General features: G+C 33.0%; 1 long non-coding RNA gene across 4 annotated transcripts in view; it reads right to left on the reverse strand.

Moving 5' to 3' along the window:
• The window catches only part of LOC132597348 (uncharacterized), a 198,640-nt gene that overhangs the window by 51,902 nt on the left and 123,592 nt on the right, over positions 1-23,146 (reverse strand). For 3 of the 4 annotated variants that reach the window (XR_011377479.1, XR_011377482.1, XR_011377480.1), the window contains exon 3: positions 14,000-14,078. This is a non-coding gene — a long non-coding RNA (uncharacterized lncRNA). Of the gene's footprint in view, positions 1-12,739; positions 12,982-13,999; positions 14,079-23,146 lie in introns of those variants that run through there. The other variant, XR_011377481.1, reaches the window with a different exon arrangement.

Below are 23,146 nucleotides of genomic sequence, written 5' to 3' on the forward strand. Positions count from 1 at the left end.
TTTTGCCCTACCCAGGTATGTGAGGAGTTTCTTGCCTTTTAGGAAGTCTAAGGTCTTCTTCTAGCATTCAGTATGTGTTCTGTAGGAGTTGTTCCACATGTAGATGTATTTGTGGGGAGGAATGTGATCTCCACATCTTAATCTTTTACCATCTTGAAGGTTCCCTCTTGATTTGTTTTAAAATGTATTTATTTAACATTCATTTTTGAATTACAGAATTATACAGAATTGTACAGAATTATATGCTGGCAATTAGTTTTATCAGAAGGTGAAACCTCTTAGTTTTCATCATTTCTATTGAAAGATCCTGTTTTTACCTTAATTTTTGTTCATTTGAAAATAATGTCTTTTTCACCTGGCTGTTTTAAATATTCTTTCTTTTGGGTTTTTCAAAAAATCAGTCTTATATTATATGTCTAGTTGTGCTTTTCTGTTGTTTTCTTATGTATTTGTTTTATTCTGGTTGATAGTTTCCTCAATAAGAATCTTAATATCTAGGTTAATTTTGGAATATTCACTATCTCTTTAAATATTGCTTTTGCCTGATTCTTCCTCTCCTCTCATTCTAAATTTTCAATTGTAAGTATACTAGAACTTCTCACTCTATTCTTTAGTTTTCTTATTCTCTCTTTTGTTTCTCTGTGAAGTTTTTTTTTCATTCCATGCTACATTGTAGACATTTTCTTCTGACCTATGTTTCAATTCAATGGTTCTCTCTTCAGATGTGTATAATCTGTTTTGAAACCCAATCATTAATTTCCTAGTTCTACAATTTCCACTTTTTCAATATTCCACTTTTCTGTTGAAAATTTCAAACATTCATTTTATTTCCTTAAAAATATTAAGCATCGTTTGTTAAAAATCCATTTCTGATAACTCCAATTTCTGACACTGTTATGGATTTGTTCTAGTTGTCATTTGTGTCCCTGGGTTTTCAATAACAGAGTCTTGTATTATTGCGTGTCTGGTTCTTTTTTTGTATTGGAGATTGGAAATTATGTTTGAAGAAAAATGTAAGGATAATGTGATGGTTTGGATAATGTTATATTCTTCAGGGAGAATTTACAATTTGGTCTTCTAGATGGGATAGATGTCCCCAGAAAACTCAGTTCATTTTCAACCACTGAAATGAGTTGAAGATGGGCTTCTTTCCCTAAGAGTGTTGGGCTGTTGCTTGCTTGTTCACCCTTATTGCTGTGGTAATCCCCTTATAATCCTCTTCCAAACTGTGTGTAGGGGGGTTAGTCAGCCCTCCCCTCTCCTTGAAAGATATCAGGCTTAAAGTTTTATTCTCCTAACCCTGTAGAAATAGCAACAACTCTGCTTACCATCTCTCCTTCTACTTCTAGATTAGCAGAGGGAGGAAAATTAAGTTACTTCAAATGTGAAGCTCAAAATTTTGGTATTTCTTCTCAATTCTTGGTCCCACAATTCTTCACTAAGTTTTTTATCTTATACCTTAAAACTCTTTCAGTCTCTCCTTGCCCCCTGCCACCCACACCTCTTGTTTTCCTGGTTTTATACTTGTTGTCAATTTTAGGATTAGTTTGCATTTCCTTTTCTGAAGTTACTGAAACTGATAATTCTATATTTACATGAAAATAATGTTCACCTTTAGGACATGGATTTATATAACATCCTGGTATTTTTCAGGTTTATATTAATTAAAAAATTGCTTAAATTTAACAATTAAATAAAACTCCTAGGTAACTAAGTAGATTCACAAGAAATAATAATAATAGCTAATAGCTCTTGTTCAGTTATGCCAAACCCTCTTATAAGATCTTAAGAAATAAATTCTTGAATATTCTTACCAAATTTGTTAGTTATATTCTGTTATTATTCTCATTTTACTGATGAAAACTGTAGCCCAGAGAAGTAGTACTAGCATTTGAACCCAGTATTTTGGTCCCCAAGTTGTCATATACTGGGATATACTCACAATTTCTGAAAATTATTGATATAAACATGGATGCACAGTTGCATGTTACACACACACCGCACATAAACCGCTGTAGTTAAACTCTTGTAGAGAGGCAAACTATCTAGCAATTGCACAAATCTCTTTTGATCAGACCAAAGTCAGTTCCTCTAATTTCTTCATTGATGGAAAGAGCTGAACTAATAATAGTCACTAACTCCTAACTCTCTCCCCTTAAGTGACACCTTATTGAAGTTCATTTACATACAATACTTCTGTCATGATACTCTCTTGGCACCTGAGTTACATGACTCTCCCTTAAAATTATCAGAATATGAGTTTCTTTGTGAAAAAAATGTTATTTTTCTTTTTTTCCCCCATAACACATCAGAAGCAAGCTTACATTTTTCAAAAGGAATTTTACTAAATACATAGGAAGAACAAAAAGGGATGAATAATGTACAAGATGCATTAAAAACTACACTGGCTTAGGAAAAAAAAAAAAAAAGTTCTCTGATCCTGTAACATTTAAGTAGCTTACCAGGCAAAAAGCTCCTGTTCTTTTCCCAGGAATGTTATGCTCCAGCCTCAAATGGCTGGAGCCACTTTGCAGGCAATTTACTTGGCTACAGGCTCTTTTGCCTCCGTGGTTTTCTTCATAGGGTGAACACCATCTTTTCTGCAGGGAGCTGGTCAATTGCCCAACATGTTCTCTCCATAATAACTGCAAAAATAAAATATTCCAAACCTGCTGCTGACCTAGGATGCTCCCACTCAGTTCTACTTTCTTTGTGATTGGCAGGCCTACAGCCTTCATGAAGGGAGTCACACATAGACAGCAGTAAGAGGCTTAGTCTCCCACGGTTTTCCAAGTGGGTAGTAGGGAATGGGCAATAATGAGGTAGTTGACTCTGAATCTATATCTCAGCTTCCCAGCTACTGGAGAGCAAACACCAATTCATTAAAAATCACTAGTTCCTGAGGAGCTGATATAACCTAATTAATTTCATGAAAGACTAATGTATAAGCCTTAATGGTAATTGTATAATTTTCACTGAGAAAAATAACTATGTGATCAAAATGACCATACTGCCATGCTGTTCTCATCAGCAATACATTCAAAAATCATCACCAAAAGAGTGACACCTCTTCACCATGTCCTCGGATTTTCAGGATATACACAGTTTGAAGCTTCTGACCTCCATGTATGTACGAAATCAATATATGCTTAACCATTCCGAGACATTCATTATACCATTCTATAGAACTAACAATTATAATGCATGATCACATTTACACTATTTCTATTTCCTTTCTAATAAAAAACATTATGAAGTCTCTAATTGATTTTTAGGAAACCATATATACCTGTTTGTTTTTTTTTAATTATCAGTATCATAGAAAGGATAGCCACTGATTTAACTATTACAAATATATTCCAGACTGCTGGCTGGTATAGAAGAATTAGAGACATTTGTCAATTATCCAACTAATTATCTCAATGTATGATAGCCAAACCAAATAACCTCAGTCCCCCAGTGAACATTCTGAACTGAATAGTCTAGATAACTATGCATGCATATTCAATACAAATTTTGAGGATATAAACATTTCTGTATTTGTTTCATTAATTCATTAACGAATATACCTCCAATGTGTTCATCCTGGGCTTCCAGAATAATGATCACAATAAAAAATCATAAGAGCTGGCATTTATTGACTGCTTAATATGAGCCAGGCAGTGTGATAAGTGCTTTCTATGCACTCTCTTTTAATTTTACAAGTCTATGAGGTAGGCGCTAGCATACCTGACATAAAATGGAGCCTGCCTTCCCAAATAGCTCTTTAATTTTACCTCTGTAAACAGCTTCAAACATATATTACTCACATAAAATTCCCTGTGTGTAATACGTAGATGTGTTCTTTTATACACAGTATTTTTCCTTTTTCTCAAAAGCAAATAAGTTTTCTTTTAGTCATCTTTTTGGCATTTTTTCTGATTCTCATATCCTTTCATTTACTCTGATTGCTATCTTGAGTACAATGCCTGTCCCTGATGTTGAGTGATGCTGAAAATCATGAATATATACATGCTATTTAGAATGTTATATAAAATTTTATTCCTTTATATTTCACAGAAATTGCCATTTCTGTTAGCATTAAGAAATAAAACACCAAGTTATGTATAATAATGTCTAGTTGTAATGGATTCTTCATACCTGGATAGATAAAGGTTTGGGGCACATAGAATGTTTGGCAGGCAGTGGTTACTTGTTTAATTGGTATCAACTTTTGGCTAGGAATGAACCATTGAGGAATACAATTTCCCTACAAGTTAAAAGACACCTAGGCACAGAGAATCCCAATTTATTAAAACTGATGAGTAACAGATAGCTGTTAAATGCTCAAACACGTTGTTAACAGGACACTTTTAAAAATGATGTGCTGGAAGTTGCATGCCTGCTTCAGCCTGCTGAAAAGTGGTTATCTTTAAGGTGTTCCTTAGTTTAATGGTAAGTCATAAAATATTGGAAAATACACAGAGTTTAAAGACAACCCTGAATTCAAGTCCCAGTTTTAATGATTATTGGCTTTGGGGAAACGTATTTAATTGTTCTAATTACAAAATTAAGATAATAATGCATCTAACCTCTGCTTGACATCCTTAATCTGTTTCAGAGAAAGTGTTTGCTGCTAGTATATTCATGGGGAACACTTTTTCTTTCTTTCCTGGGTACTGCATTGCTTGAGCTCTCTCTCTCAAAGTTCATCCTAAGTAAATTGTTTTTACAGAAGCAAGTAATAAAATTAATTGTATAACAGAAACAAAATGTATTAGATTTTCACCTTGGTTGAGGAAGCAGAAGGAAGAGTAGGGCTGGAGGAAGTCCATCAGTAGTATTATTAAGGGTATCACATTCCAAAGACCATGAAATTTTGTTTCCATTTAGTGTTACTATTATTCAGGTGAACAGGTAGATACCTTGGTACAAATACTGATACTATGAATTCTTAGCTAAATCTATAAGTAGGAGAAAAAATCAAGGGATGACAGACCTAAGAACTGGGAAACTTGGGGACTTCTCTGGTGGTCCAGAGGTTAAGACTCCATGCTTCCACTGCAGCACTGCATTGGTCATGGGTTCTATTCCTGGTTTTTAAAAAAAAATGTGAAACTTAAATTTGTCAAAACTATCCAAAATATGTACTCCAAAGAGAATTGTTATGGAATTCTAAGTCAAATGAGTAAAATAACTACAAATGCACAGACTCACTTTCTATTCAGTGAAAGCTAAATCAATGAAATCCAATTATATATCAGCTAGATTATTTTTAATGCCCCCAGCAGTCATTTGATTACTAGGGACTGTTGATTTTACTACTACATCATATCTCAATATTTACATCTTATTCTCATGTTAAACTGACTACACAGTATCTTTAATATTTCTGGCTTGAGGTGAGAAGGAAGGGATTAAGATATATTCATTCTCAGGAAGTATATTCAAGGAGCACTGAGGAGTCAATGTTTTGTTGCAGAATGAAAGAGTGGAAGTTTGAAGATAGGAAAAAACTATGTGATATTAAGGGTGCAGTTCAACACGGGGGTAAGAGGTATGGCAAGTAGGGGGTCATGCAAATGTGGGAAGTGGTTTTTGACCACTTATAAATACAGGGTCTCATAGATAAATATGTAGAAGACAATGCTGAGATTTCCTATTAGTGATTTACATCTTTATATTGTGACCATTTAAACATCTTGGCAGAAATGCCCTTGTACAATATATCTCCATAATTTTGTGGGTTTTGGAACTTATTTCTTTCACATCAAGAAGATTCCCAGGGGTCCACCAAGAAAGTATTTCATTCTCCATGGGAATATTGCTGGCAATGCCACGGAATTCAAATCTTGTTTAATTGACAAGGGAAAGAGGCCATTTAATAGGTACAAAAACAAACCTTACAGGTAAAACATGGAACCAAGTGAAATAACTAAAATTTTAAATAGGATGATATTTCCCAGTATCATAATATTCTTCTTTTTTTTTTTAACATCTGGATCTAAATTTACCTCACTCAGGTTAAAACCATGCAAAGGTTGAATGCAAAGATTTATTTTTACAGTAAATCAAAGTCTGATATATAACTGAAAAAATAAATGTATATCTGTTTTAGCCTCTTTCTGGAACAAATTCAATTGGTTTCTAGCTGGAAACAATAATTTTTGGATTATAAAACCAAAAAGTTTATGAGATACTAGGTCTCTATACCCCCAATTTTGAGGGTATGGAAAGATGAAAAAGGGAAAAATAATAACCATATTATTGCTTTTTCCTATTTACCCATTATAAAAGTATTTGTTGAGGACCTAAAATACACCAGATTCTGTGTTAGGTGAGCAGTAGTGATTAAAACAATGGACAAGACAGTTACTGTCATGGTATTATAAATTTTTGTCTGATTAAAGTATCAAGATATAATGAGAATAAATTATAAGGTATTAAAAAAGTGGGGAAGCAAGCACACGTAATTTCTTCTAATAATGATAAAGAGGCAATTAAAATTTTTGGTAAAACAGAAGTAAAAGAATTTGTATAGTCTGAATATGAAGCAAACTGTAACATTGATTTCAAAATATTAGGGAATTGAGACAGCATTTGTCACATAGTAGGTGCTCAATAACTATTTGAGGAATGAAAGAATTAATTCATACAATAAAAATGTACTTGAGTAGCACAGGAATTGTAAAATTAGAACAATAAGAAACAATATGTACCCAAACATATAGTAATTGGTTCTGCAGTAACAATATTTACTTAGTAAAAGCAATGTAGATATTATTCAATAAAAAAAAACTTTTGAATAAATCTTCACAAACAGTATGGAAGAGAAATTTCAGTTACTGAACAGAATGCACAGGTGATCTGTTTTGTAAATATTATACTTTTTAGACAGAAACTCAATTTCTGTCCTAACTACTTGCTATGTGTATGTAAATGCATACTTGACAGATACTTAGAATTGGAAGTAGATAGAACAAAGAACTGTAAGAAATGAAGCAACATTGTAATATTCAGTTTACAAAGTTCTTAATGATTACTGCTCAACATTTATAGACATAGGAAATAGACCAAATAATAGATTATTAAAACTTATAAAATTAATTTTAGAACTAACCTAAAGTTTTTGTTAAAAATTCACTCTATATTTGATGATTATTTTATCAAGGAGATGTATTGATTTTAAAATATATATTTAAATAAATGTAATAAAATAAAGATACATTATAGAAACTTCAGAAAATATAGAATGTACAGAAAAAGATTTAAAAATCACTTTGCAATCCAATAAATCAAAGATTACTGTTGTAATTTTGACTTTCTTTTCTAGTAGTTAAATATATGAATATATTTTGGTTTCCCAAACTTGTAATGACACTTGGATAGTATTTTTCTCAGCATAAAAATTACATCAAATATTACCTCAAAATATTTCCCTCCTCTGCTGATGTTTTGAATTTTAATGACAATTTAATATTAGTTTATAGTATGGATAAATATATTTTAACTATTACTCTTTTGAACACTGAGACTTTGGAGCAATGATTACTTTATCATTCATTTCACAGAAGTCAGCTTACTGGTGTCCATGGTTATTTTGTTTAGTTAAAATTACACAAATAATTTTAACTAAAATTAAAATTTTAGTATATGTAAGTAAGAGATACTTACATATACAGTAATTTATGGCAGAGAAAGCCCTCCCAATGTAATGGGAATAGCATGGCTTGAATTCTTGCCAAAATTTTCTCTAACCTCCTGGAAGACTCAGCTTCTTTAAATATATGTCATTCAACACACGCAGACACACACAAACACAAATACACACACATTTAAGAAACCACCTAGTAATGAAGTCTTCCACAATGACTTTGGCCCAAATGAATTAGTTTAAATAGTTATTGAATAGCTACACTATTCTTTCAAGATACTAGATTATTACATGTGATATTTCAGTATCAGGGGAAAGTTATACATTGCATGGACAGACAGTACACTTCCCACATGAGGGGGTTATATTCCCACACCCAGCCATCGTGTCCTTTTTGAAAACTGTGACACATAAATTCCACTCATGTTGGATTATACTATTACAATTTATCATCAGATATTCTTTTGTTTGGGTACTTAAGTCATAGCCCTCACAGACAATGTTATGGTTTATATAACTTACTTTTCTCATGGATTCCTCCAACAATGTCTTAGTCTGGGATACAAAGGAAATAATTCAAAAGCACTGGTGGCTTCAACATTACATGTTTTGCAATGAATAGGGAACAGTAGTTTCACAGCAGAGGCAGGAATGCCTACCTCTTTTACCCATTCCATTACTTTCTAAAGTATTCAAGTGGTTTAAGTGTTTGGTTTAAAAACATGTGAAAATGGAGTAAAACTCTGCGATATTAGAGAAGTATCCGGTTTTACAGTTAATCAAAAGGTCAGGGAGCCTTTTGTATTATACAAGTCTCATCAGGGTAGTTCATTAACACAATTAGACAAAATGCATTTTCAGTTTCAGCCCTCTATTCATTTTAAGGCATTTTCTGCCTTGCTGAATCAAATTTAACATGGGAGATTTTTCTGGCTACATAATCAACATGTAAATTAAAATGCACAGGGATCTCCAAAGAATAAAACACTAATTATGTAATCGTTTTTTTCCTCTGTGTATTGGGTTGAGAATGGTTAATTAAAAAGAGAAAAAAATGAAAGTGAATATAACTTTAACATTTGTTTATTTCTCTTGTATGAAAATGTGACTATAATTAATGTTAAAATGACAACATGGAATATTGAACTTTCTGCCCAATTTTAATAATAGGGATTTTGACTAATCAAAGGTTGTAATTTTAACTGGAAAACTTAATTGGTGGTGACACAATGTGTTTTCACAAATATGGAAGATAGTTTTAAATGATATTTTCTTTTCCTATAAAAGTGGCCATGCGTTTATTAAGCGGTTTGCCTTTGTGAAAACTGAACATATTGCTGAGGAACAAAGAGACAGACTGAGAATTCATTTGACATTTTATTTAAAAAGTTCAGGAACAGTTCATTTGAACTTTAATTTGCCATCCATTGAAGTTTATACAAAGTGTGGTTATTGATTCTCTATCTATGCAATTTCCATCTGCACAGATTATTGTAGATAAATTAATTTTCTAGCCTGACTTTTTTTTACTTTATATTTTTTGTATATTCTCAAAAATGTTAAAATGTTGAGTTCACACAAATGTTAGTAATCTCTGTTCCCTTTTTAGTTTGCATAATCTTGCATAATGAGAAGGTCTTAGGTCATTTATTTCCCTCTTGAGTGTGACTGCTGTGATGTAAATCAGTGAAAATTCACTTAATATTGTGTTCAGTTATTCACTTAATGATGAAATAAGTTATCCTTTACTCTTAGAGATAACGTTCTTAACTTCAGAAGTGCCAACCGGTAAGAATGACCCACCTAACATATTTTATCCAACTTTTTAAAAACAAGTCTTACTGGTGATTCAGGAATATTTTCTGAAGATCCCTAGGGTTTTGTACTATATCAATGCACTTTGCACTACATCTCAGAAGAAAAAGATATGTATAATGTATTTACATGTGGAAAGTTTACTTTTCTACATGCCATATGTATTTTGACAATGGAACATTCTAAGTGCTCTTCAATACTAGCAAATTAGGGCCCCACGTAAGATTCATTCAATGACCACTTAAAAATTTTGTGTGATTGTTGTTCTGGACAAAAATGTATGAACATAAATAAGAAGTGATCTTGCCCTTGAATAACTTACAATTAAGAGAGAGAGCTAAAATCAGGCTACCACAAGGGGTTGCCTTTTGGGATGGTGGAGACTGAAAAAGCCTCAGATCTTTTTGAAATTCAGTAATATTGGTTACCAGGGAAAAATATTAACATAATGAGATGAAAATTTTAGGCCACGATGTTCCTAAAAGGTAAAATGATCCAACTACATAGTTAAAATGCATATATGTGTTCGTATTCCCCTATATATACATATATATGTATATGTATATATATAATTATACTTTGTGTTTAATTCATATAAGAAAAAATTCTAGCTGTAGGTGTTCTTAAAAGATAACATAGAACAATTATGTAACTATATATATATATAAAACCAATAACAGCCATATGATCTATATATGATTTTCATTTCCACTATACGGATAATAAAGCAGAAGTACAAACAGTTAAGTTACTTGCACAGGTCATATACCTACTAAATGGGAGAACTGGGACTTGAACCCCAGTAGTCTGGAAATAAGTGGAAGAGTTTTATGCGACAGACTAGGGAAATAAAACCCTGTCTTGCAGTAGAAGGACACCATTAACTACTTCCAAGCAAAGGTGTGATAAGCACCAATGGGTAGTTCAGAACTTAAGGGCAACTGTGCTATAGAAAGATAGATTTTTTTCAGTCCTGTAAATATATAATATACACACAAGACCTCATTTAAATATAGTTTAATTGTTTTTACTTAGGGAGTAGTCTTTGGAGTAGGAAATCAATTTTTATTAAAAAGCATCCAAAAAGAAAAAGACTAAACAGGAAACAGCTTTGAAATGACATTTGGTTTTGGCAGACTAAAGCAAGCCACTGTGAATGTTTCTGAAAGAATGTAAGCAGACAAGCAAATGCCCTAGAAAGTATTGTGAAATTTCAGGTTAATGTTGAAGTATTGTGGCTTTTTGTTGTTGTTCATCATTTGTACTTATAAATATTCATGAACTTCTTCAACTGCACACAGAACTAGCAGGCGCCATGGAAGAATACTTTGTACTGGTTGGTGATTGACCAAGTTGAAAAGTGCTAGACTAGAGAGACCAGGTATTTCTCAATGGGCTGTTTGCACAGTCCATGTTGTCAGATATATCTATATAATACATCGACTAGAAGGAACCTTCCTTTTGTTCTTTTCATTTTTAACAATTAGTTTTGGAGAAGGGAGGGTGCTGTCAGATGGTAAACTGGACCTTTAAAATTTCAGATCCACCGTCTAAGGAGTAAATTACTGAAACTTTCCAATTGTACAGGAATCATATAAAAGCCATGACTTTATATTATTTACCCAAGTAAAAACAACATTCTTTAGAAGAAAACAGGCAGTTTTACTAATAAAAAATGTAAATTCCAGCTTCATGTGTTATTCATGAATGCTCTGATAGCACAATTGTTATTTTCAAGTGTTTAGCTACTGTGAAAAGGATCTTCAGCAATGATGTTGGAGGTTGACTGCTGAATGTCAGAAATAATGATCTAGCTGCACTGTAATCTTTGCTAAATGAGGTCTATTATGTGTCATATTTAGAAGAATATTTGTGTTGTTGAATGATTTTAAACTAATTATCTAGTGCAGCTTATATTTCATAAAATATAATAATAACCATGCAAAAGTTTACTGTTAATATTAAGTCCAATTTTATACATCATATTTGAGAAGTAATAGTATTGACATATTTATCAGAATCCAAATATATTGTTATTGGAATATGAGCACAACATATAAATGTTTTCTTTGCTTTCAGAAGAACTCAATTCCAAATCACTAGTAATAGCATCTATTTTATACTGTTACAATGACTATATTATTTTCATATGAAAAACTTAAGTGTAAACACTGTGAAGTAGCAAGGGTTTCTTTAGAGTTTCTTGGCTACTCCATTACCTCTCTCTGCCAGGCCAACTGTCTATTACTTTGTAATCAATTCGCAGACGTGGGTTCAGCAAATAAGATATCAGCTTGAGCTAAACCTTCATAAAAACATTATATTTGCTTAACATTGTTTAACATGATGGGTATATGTATTAAAATAAAGATTATTTTATTTGTAGTAAAAATAAACCCATTATATTGTCCTCATATTTTTTGAGATTTCAAAATATTTAATATTTACTGCTTTCTTGATTGTTTGGCTTTTAAAAATGGTAAGACAATGAAGGAAGGAATTTAAGTGTTAAAACATGCTTATCTTGAAAAAGGGAACATATTTGGGTGTGCTAATTTTCTTTTTCTATTACCTTCCTACAAAGCTAGGAAAGTAATAGAAAAAGAATGTGGTAAAATTAATGTGGTATTGGGCTTCCCTGGTGGTGCAGTGGTTGAGAGTCTGCCTGCCAATGCAGGGGACACGGGTTCGTGCCCCGGTCTGGGAAGATCCCACGTGCCGCGGAGCTGCTGGGCCCATGAGCCATGGCCGCTGAGCCTGCGCGTCCAGAGCCTGTGCTCCGCAACGGGAGAGGCCACAGCAGTGAGAGGCCCGCGTACCGCAAAAAAAAAAAAAAAATTAATGTGGTATTAATCGAAGGTAATAGAAAAAGAATATGGTAAAAAATATAGTGGTATTAATAAAGGAAAAAAGAGTGTCAGTTGAGGGCAAAAAATGATGTTATAGTTGTACTATGAGAACTGGTGAGGTATGATATGAGAAAGATGTAAATGCTTTGGCTTGGATTTATCCAAATTGAAATTGTAAACTAATGATGATAAAAAGAAGGCTGCTCAGTTCAAGGAGCATTTCCTTCATTCCAGGAAGTGCCTTTGATGCAATGGAAGTGTCACCCTGTCATCTTCTCTCGCTAGAGTCTCTGTTGCCTCTTTGGAAAATGTCTTTCAACTTCTGAGAATCTGAAAGTTATACTATAAGTAATCACAAATCAAACCATGGCAGTGTTACCCCATTCTTTCTTTCCACTTAAGGAACCATGACAATACTTGAAGAAACTTCAATATTGACAGTGTCAAACAAGAGAAAGGCAATGTCCACGACAAGGACTCCATCTCTAGATACATGCAAATACTCCCAGTGATACTTGATTGGCAGGGATGGACAGTGAGAAACACCACATGTACGCAGAACTGGGGACAGGGACACTTACTTGGCATTACACATCATCCAGTGAACTACTGTGGCAGTTCTACTTGTGTTTAGAGACTCACAAATTTTCTTTTTCATGATATCATCAGTTTTAGTCTTCTAAACTATGAACAGAGATAAATGGATACTGGTAAGTGAGAGAGAGAAAAAGAGAGAGAGGGAGAAGACAGAAATATAAAAAAAGAGACAAAAGGAGAAAAACATACATACAGACAGACATAGGTGCTGATTGAAAGGGTCTGTGTTTGTGTGTGTGGTGGGTGGTTAAAGGGAAGTTGGAATCCATAAAAAGGAAGGAAATGTGTCATTTACTTCAGTGATACCTTAACACAGTTACTGGATTAACCAAAGTTTTCACTTTCCAATAGATCATTTTGATATGGGAGAGGGTATCATAAGAAGTTTATTAATAAAAGCAAAGAGAACAAGAAGATGGTACATATTTAAGGTTCAGGCAATACTGAAATTATACCCATTGCCAGATGTATACACATTCAACAAATTAATGCAACAGTGCAGTTCTGGGACCAAGTTATCCACTTTGCATTATTCCATGGATTATGACTATATACACTGTATTTTTTCATTTTGGAAAAAAGCACAAATATCATCACCCCAGTAAACCACATATTGCCCCAACAAACACAAACACACACACAAGTATTGAGTTTTCCTATTTACCTGCTACAATCAAGACTACTCAATAATGCCCCTTAGTACTTCTCTGACAACTTTCGATTTCTAATCTGCATTTAATATGAAAAAATAGTCTATTTAAAATTCAAATTAGGTTTATCTATATATTCTATAAAGACAAAAAATATATTTGTTGATCCATGAATAAACACCCAACATAAGCATCATAAATAAAATCTAGATATTCATGTAATCTAGTTAGTTACAACTGTCACTCAATAATAGAAAAGAAACATGGTGAAATCCATAATTCTAGGAATCTTTTTCTAACACAGGGTCTATTAGGGACATGCAAATACAGTATTCTTACCAATTATTCTTTAAAAATTTATGGTAATAAACAATCATCATTTAACCCTAAGACATCAGCTTTCTATCCACAAAATAACAAACTCATTGCCCCAAACAGTGAAGTAATGTATTTACCTGTATTTACATATAGGTCTTGAGACAACAGACAGTTGATTTGACTGAATTCTTCATTTTCAATCACATGGTTTGTGTCCTGGAAAAAAAAAAGAAATCCTAAAATTACTCTTTAGATTATGTAATAACATAACCAAAATGAGTTTTTAGATGCTTAATTTGTTATTTGTTATATAAGACAACTAATTTATATCTGAAGATGATAATTATAAAAATAGTTTTTACTAAGCTTTTAATGCTGAGTGAAACCTAACTCTTAGGAAAATATCCTAACAAAATTTTCAAATGTCTTCCAGCTTTTTACATTTTGGAAATAGCAGAGCTTCTACATAATAGTCTGTGATAAGCTACATGAGAAAAGAATCTAAAAAAAATGAATATATGTATATGTATAACTGAATCACTTTGCTGTACACCTGAAATTAACAAAACGTTGTAAATCAACTATACTCCAATAAAATTAAAATGTTAAAAAAAGAAATAGCAGAGCTTGACCGATTAAAGCTGAAATGTAGAGAAGTGAAATTTTATCCTATTTTGCCCTTGTATTCACTCCTTTAGATTATTTCCCATAGATGTAATATATTGTAACTTACATATTTAAAGTAAAACTTGCCACATTCACAACTATTCTTGTGATGATTAAATTATAATAAATAATAAACTTATTCTGGCAATATTTTAAGGGTACTGTTAATAATGGAATATGTTAAAATCAAGGGATAAGACATACTTTTCTCTAGTGAATGGATCAGAACTAAGAATAAGACTCATTTTTTTCTCAATAAAAAAGTGCATGGGCTCAGAGGATCACGTATAAAATTTACAGTTAAAAAAAACATTGCTTATCTGGAAAATGCATGTGACTAATAAAAGAAGGAGAAATTTAATATAACAACTATCCAAGTTTATGTAGAGAAGAATACATGTAAGTTTGTCAGAAATTTCTGTTAAAAGGTCAAAGTTCTGAAGTGCTTTTTATCTAGCTCTAGAAAGCATATGATGACTGCATCAAAGAGTGAATAAACTGGTCCACATTTATGGAAAATAAAGCTAGCTATATTCAATAGCACATTATTAAAACAGGAGCATGTTCACACATGCATACCTGTACCCACACTCACACCATATCATTAAATTTAAGAGTTGGTCGTTTGCTAATTCAATTCAGGCAATTCAAACACATGTTGGGCATCCACTATATACCAGAAATTCTTCTATGTCCCAGAAATAGATAGGACTAAATAATTCTCCCTTCCCTGAAGTGACTCCCATTGGAGTCAGAAAGAAAGGCTCATAAAACCAACTACTATATAATCTAATGATGTTTTGAGTAGAATTAAGTACAAACTGCTGTGGGAACACAGGAGCATGAGCAATTAATTCTGCCCGGTCCTTGTCTTCACTCTTAAGTGTTTCAGTTTAGTTTACATTTTGCAGATCACAATATCACCATAATGTCAAAAAGTTTCACTTTCTTACTCAATAACTCTTGAAATAATTTGCCTGTGAATTCATTGACATCCCTACTCCTTGGTTCCTCTACTGTTCTCTTAACAACTCTGTTCCATCTTCACAATGTTCTCTAAAAAGATCACTACCTGAATAACTCCTTTCTCGTTATTGATTCTTTGCATTATTTTCACAGGAATTACATGGGAAAAATCTTACTCTGGCTTCGTCAAACTGTTTAATTTGTTGGCTGGAGACAATGAGTACTACCAAAGAAACAGACTAGTGCAGCAATAAATCCCAGATCAGTAAGTGTAGTCCTCTGTATAAACCTTACTATTTTATCCATTCCAATAACTTCAATTGTTGTACACATGTTTATAATTCTCAAAGCTGTGTTTCCAAAAGAGATTGAGAAATTTATCAACTGATTGATGAATTTTGTCTTTTGATTACCTACTGGACATCTCTACTTTGATCTTCCATGGCCCCTTCATAGTAACATATTTAAAACAGGTATCATCCTTTATCTAACTGACTTATCAAATGTCAGCAGTCAGGTCAGTAAAGCCAGTAGTGCCAGCACAATTACTGACTACTTAGATTTTTATTTACAGTAAAGCTTCTATAAGACAGCAAATTTGAATATGCTAACTCTAAAGGCTCAAGTTCCAAGCCTAAAATTCCCATATTGGAAAAAAATTCCATATAAAACAAGGGTAGTTTTGATTTACAATTCAGGGAATATTTACCTTTAAAATTTTTAAGATCCACTTATTTGAGTCCCTAGAAAGTTCAAATTCAAATAGCATTAAAGAAACATTCTTTAGGTTAGGGCTACTCCACCAATCAAATGGTTACCCATCAATTAGCAGATGAAACAGGAAAAATTTCAGTTGACTAGACTGAGATATCTTGGTCTTTGTGTGGTAGTGATTTGAAAATGACAGCTAGTAGTTAATTTTTTGATTTGACATTATTTAAAATAAAATTCTGAATTCATCCAAACCATGTGTAGGAGTCTGAGTTGTGTGAATGTACAGTAATTAACAAGAATCACAAACATCTGTTCCAACTGGTGAACTGATACAAGTTTGAAAAGCAACTGGAAACAAAATGTTGATAGATTGTGGTCATTATCCTCATGCTGATTAATCTTATTCATCAGTCTGTAGAATATTAGGTCACTCAAAAACATAATCTATTAATAGTGACATAAAAAACATAATTGTATACATTTTCAAAAACTTCTGTGTTTTCTTAATTTCTCTGAAACTGCATTGGGAATTAGCGTGCTTAATTTACTGCACTGGTTGAGTGAAGTCACTTCATATAATATGAAGTCACTTCATAAATATAATACAAGGTAATAGAAATTCTGTGGATGTAACAAAAACGAGAATCCTTATTTCAGGAAAATTGCATTGCTATCACCACAGGAAAAAATTCATGTCAATATTTATGTCTTATTGAGTTGTCTGGACTTAATAATAATGTGCAAAGATGATAGAAGAGACATTCTTTTAACTTTGCCTTTGAAAAATATTTTCTGTCATTATTTACAGAAAAGACCTATTGTTTAACATTATACTTGTAGTGCAGTTTTTGTCTTGGCCCTATCCAAATTAAATAGCAGCTTAGCCCCGGTAGTAGAATTTATGCATAGTTTATTATGTGTATTACCATGTGAGAAAAGATGTGCTTTAGAAAAATCTAATAATGTGTTTAGGTTGAGGGTTCTTTAAGGCAAAAACCACAATTTTTCAAAATTTAATATGTGGCCAGGATAAATGCAGTTTGAACCATCATTGGTAAAGTATCAAGTGCTTTATGTAAGCAATGAGAAAACTTTCTAATTCAGCCAAAACCAAAGCCACAAGTGAGTTATAAAGGTCTTAGCTCTCAAATGAAATCAATTACAACATACCTACAAACACATGTTACGCATTTAGTTTATCCCAGAGAAACAACAAAAAAGGTTTTATTTTCCTTCATAATGTCTAGTGGGAAATTGTTTATTTGTTCTGGCTTCATTGCTTATAGGCTGTTTGTAATCTTTCAATTAATCTGAAAATTGCTGTGCAAAGCTCTTTCTACACTACTCCCTGTATCCTTTGCATAAATATTAAATTTGAAAACATCATAAAATTCTATATGTTACTATTTTGCCCATCCTTGAGTTTACTTTCAAGTTTAAAGGATCTATTATTCAGTGGTTTTTAGGAAGTAGGTGAAATATTTCAATCTTTTTTTTCCAGTAAACAATCCACACAGCTTCTATAATACTTGACTCAAAATGCAAATATCAAACCAAACCAACCAACCAACAAACAAAAAATAAAACATAAAATAACCTCTGAAAAATAATAGTCCCAAATAAAATATTAACTTATATTAAAAACTCTACAGGATATCATGAAGGTAAACTGTTTAAAGACAGGCATTTTCAAATGTTTTATTCACTGCTGTATCTTGAGGGCCTAGAACAGTTCCAGGTACATCTTAGATAACAACAATTTTTTTTAAAAGACCGAATAAGTGTCTAAATCATGTGAATAAACTACTTTTTAATTTAAATGAGATTGTGAATTATTTCTACTTTCTGTAAAATGCATTTGATAGTAATAATTAGCTGCCTGAAATCACTCCTCCAAATGGTAAAAATCTGAGCAGAAAAAAAACAAATAACATCTATAGTATGTACAATAGTTTGAAATTCTGTTGGTTACTAAAATAGGGAAGGAGATCAGAATTAGTATGTTCTCCTGGGGATTATAGTGTCCTCAAGGACTCAACAGAGTTTAAAGAAAATTCTTCAGACTATCACATGAATAAAAAATACTGGAATTTTTTAAGTGCTTGATTAACCCAGGTATTTAATATAGGAAAGAAAATCCAAGTAATAAATAGTTATAAATGTGACTACAGGGAAGCAATCATCAAAAGGTGGTGAGAAACTCTGAACTGTATTTGTGTAGGTCATAAAGTCTTAGAATTGGAATTAAACAGGAAGTTAGAGGTCATTTACTCTAATCTCTGAAGAAATAATTCTTTCTTCAGTTACAATATACACAATTACAGTACATTTTCATTTATCTGGGTTCTGAGTTACTAGAAAGCTCACCTCACTAATTTATTTTCCCACTTGACTTTCATGAGAAAGAAAGAAATTATAATAATAGGAAAAATAATTAATACACCTAAAGATGACTCTGGGGGTACTTCAAGACCATGAAGTGTCTTTTCTGTCATCAGGAAAAGATACAATTATCTTCAGTATCATTTTAGTGCTAACTCTTTGACTTTATACCCAGGTGTGGAAACTCTACCTTATATAGATGTTCTGCACTGTAGGATTTGCCATGGAATATGTGAGTGTTAAATAAATAGAGCAAGAACCAAGACTCAAATGATGCTGCAGAAAGAGAAGAGAGGCACCACAGAGAAGAGGGTAAGCAGAAAGACTATAAATTGTGACGAATCTAGAGAGAAACACCAAGAGAAAGAAAAATTAAAAATTGAAAAAGCAGGTATGGTAAGAGATAGATGGGACTGGAAAATTCCTGATTCTGGGGGTAAAATATAATGTTACTCTTATCTCAGATTCTCTTCCCATTTTCTGAAAGAATGTTATTCAACTACTAAGACACTTTCTTCCTAATGTTTCCTTACAACACACCCCAGTCACCAAGGTAACCTTAAAAGGGTCTCTGTTGCTCACAGCCTTACCCTCCTTATAAAAGTATGCCAGCTAGGACAGAATTCTCAGATAACATCTCTTGGTCTGATAATTACAACATCCGTAACATGTGAAATGATAGCTTTTGATTCAATTACTTGTCATAGGAGTGCCTCTATGACCCCAAAATTCTTTTAAAAATGTTCATAATGTTTCTGTTCTCTTCAAAGTACTAAAAGGTTTGAACATTTTAATGAATGAGGTAATGAATCTTACTCATTTCTCCTTTTCCCATCCTTTTTCTTCTTTTCACCTGTGCCTGCCTCATCCATCTCCCAACTCTTCCTGCTTATCCTCATGTTCTTCACGTTCATCTTTTTCTCCTTGGCCTTCTCTTTGCCAAATCTCTGCCTTCCTTCCCTTCTTCTTCTTTCTGAATTTATAAGTTGTTTAAATACAGTGCTAAAGTATATACTTGAATAAGCTGTGCCAACATGTTAAATACTAGTTATAGAGGCTCCCCGTGTGTCACAATAATTATTCAGTACATGCAGTTAAGACATTCTTAAACAGTAATCATTATTACTTGCTAAGAACAGGTAAAGCTATTAAGAGGTTCTCAAACTCATCTGAGCAATAACAGAGTTTGTAGTACAATTTATGAGGTTTCAAATCCCAAATCCTCACTTTGAGAAAAGAGCCTTTTGGGTGGTATTTTCTACCCTCGAAGGACCAACTATTGCTACTTCTCTATTTCACTATTATTTGAATCACTGCTATAAAATGTTTTTTTCAAATGAATTAGAGTAGCATAGACAATATGCCCCCTAAGTTTTCTTGACTTAAATGATGCTGATGAGCCAAAGCACTTCCTATAAATCATTTCTAAACATTATGTAGTTAAAAACCATGTGGACTTTGATTGCAGCTCAAACTCTGATTCAACAGCCAATGTTGCCATTTACTACCTTGTGGCCTTGACTTCATCTCCTTGACTATAATTCCTTCATTTGTAAAATTGGAACAATAAAACTGACTTTGCAGGGCTATAGGTAGGAGAAATTGAGATATTCTTTAAACGTCTCTCAAATAATTGAACATATATTTGTATATATGTTATTTATACATATTATAGATGGAAGGAGTAGTTGGTATGTGGATGGAAAGCTTTTAGTCTGAAGAGAAAGTCTGAACAGTGGTGTCACAGTAAAATGCTGCAGGGGTGATCTATAAACTGACATTTGGATGGAGAAAAGGCCATAGACTTGACCTTGGAACAACACAGGTTTGAACTGCATAGGTCCAATTATACACAGATTTTTTTCAATACATGTAGTGACCACATTTTTGTTTTATAGATCTTTAAGTGTGGGGGAAAGTTTGTGTTCAATCAGAAATCAAAACATGTGGAATCAAAAGAACTGGGGTATATGCATGTATGTATAACAGAATCACTTTGCTGTATACCTGCAACTAACACAATATAGTAAATCAACTATACTTCAATAAAAATAAATTTTAAAAAAAGGAAAAAAAGTTGGAGATTAAAAAAAAGAACTACAGTTTAAGTCTTGATTTTATCCAAACTATTTTCCTGCCCTTGGGTGGGTCATCTATCAGTTCCTTTGTTTTTGAGGCAGCGATGGCAGTACGTGGATTTTCAACAACATGGGGTCAACGTCCCTATGCCCAAGATGTTTAAGGGTCAATTGTGTAGAGGGGAGAAGTGGACATTAAAGCTGGAAGATGTGAATGAAGAAATTCTACAGCCATGAGAGTACTTTAAATTTTTAAAAGGATAAACCTCTGAAAGCACAGACCACCTGACAAAGTTTGACAGCTTAATCTTTACGAGACATTTGAAGAGGTCACCAGAGCTGTCTGAACCCGAAGAACTGTGACTTGTCTGTCCCTGAAACAATCCTGCTGAGTTTCAAGCAGCCCGGGAAGGTTCTGCTTAAACGACTGCATGAAATCATTCTTAACATATGGGGCTCTAATATAATGCTGCATGTTGTCAGATACACCGGTTATAACTGTCTCCTGGAGCAAAGGTAAGAGCATTAACTACACCACATATCATGGCTTCTTTCTATTTTTGTCACGGTCAAGATCTACCCAGAAGCTACTGAACAAAATGGTTGACTTGAGTACCTTCATCCTTGAGAAGGTGAAGCAGATGATGAAAATCATTTCTCAAGGTGTGGCAGAGAAAGGGAGAGGTAAATTTTGAGCTTTCAATTACACAAGACAGTCTCATGCTCTTCTGAGAAAGCTTCAATACAATGTCGTATGAAACTGATGCACCTTTACTAGTCAAAAAGGAAAATGATACTTTTTAAAAAGAAAAGCAATCTCAAAAGTTTGGCAGGGGACTTCCCTGGTGGTCCGGTGGTTAAGACTCTGCACTTCCACTGCAGGGGGTGCAGGTTGATCCCTGGTCGGGGAACTAAAATCCCACGTGTCCCGCAAGGGTGCAGCAAAAAAATAAATAAATAAAAGTTTGGCAGAATTAGGTCTTTGACCTTCAGGAAAACACGGGAGCCAGGACAGAAGTGCTCCATGTTCCTCTGTTCTTTCCTTCCCTCTGTTCTGCATTATTACTTACTAAATCAATTGCAGCTGCTTACCTCGGTCCAGTGCATTTAAGCCCTTTCCTGGGGCCTCTATAGCACCCTTTGAGAATTTCACCTATAACTCCTTACCAATTCCCTAAGCTGTCTTGACTTCTCTACCAGAAAATTGTTATTATATTTATAACAGCATCCTGAGAATATTTCACCAAGCTGCTTACAAGACTCTGTTTTATACAACCAATGAATTATGCTTTCAATGTCTTTTTCTCTCTGCATGATGTCTTAGATTAATGCATTATGTTTGTAAATGCAAATATGTTTCTTCTTTAAAAGTCATTAAGAGGATTTTAATTAACATTGAAATGATCAATGTGTTAATTGGTTCCAGATAATGTTTATCAAATATTTAGGAAGAAAAAATAAAGTACTGTATGGCAAATAATCCAATTTAAGCAAGTCATTTTATTGGAATAAATTTGCTTAAATTGGGATAGAATTTCAACACTGAGAGCTTTTTAAAATACAAATGGGAAAAAGAGGTAAGAATTAGCTTAAGTAAAAGTCAATGGAACATTAGTTTTGCAAATGCAATTGAACAAAGTCAGAAAATTTGAAGTTTGTGTTACAAGGGTAAATTGAAATTATGCTCTTTGGTTGTGCATGATAGGCCCCATGGATTTTACCTTTAGTAGTATTATTTGTTAATATAATGCTCTACATTGCAGAACTGATGACCTAAAAAATAATTTCTCCTGATTCTGAATTTGAGGGCCTGTCTGGTTATAGGGAAAATAGTCATAAAACACAGGTCAAATTTAATACTTATCAAAAAAAATCATGTTTTTTTCTAAATGTGAATTTAGCAGAGGAATAACATAAAGGGGAATTCTACACTTTAAGACTTGATTTATGGGATTTCAAGAAAATAAATGTTTTGGGTGATGCAGTGAGAGAAAAATGAGAAAAATCCAATAAGTCAGATGTAGATATGACAGAAATCCTATATTTTATTATATACATTTTTACTGAATTTTCTGTTGTATTTCCCTACAGTGTAAGAAATAGTTTCTCAGACATATGGTGGATTGTGGCACAGGTGATGTGTTCAATTGTATGATTCAAGAGTACTGGAAGAAGAGCAGTCAATTTGGAATCCATAGTATGTAACTTTGATTTTGTGTCCTAAATATTTGCATTGATTTAGAATTTTCTTTGTTGTTGTTAGTGCCCAAAGCCTACTGATTTCCCAAACACTGTGAATGAGGATTAAATGTTATTTCTCAGTGTTTGCAACCCTAAAAGTGAAGGTAAAACTCTATTTGTTAAAGTCAGCTTTCCCCCAGAATCCATAAAAGAAAATAGCAACATTATGCATTATTGTTACTGAAAGTTTTGAAAAGAAGTTGCTAATTTTAAATATTGGAAAACTTTTAATATTAG

Source organism: Globicephala melas, chromosome 5 (assembly GCF_963455315.2).
Source record: "Globicephala melas chromosome 5, mGloMel1.2, whole genome shotgun sequence".
NCBI lineage: Eukaryota > Metazoa > Chordata > Mammalia > Artiodactyla > Delphinidae > Globicephala > Globicephala melas.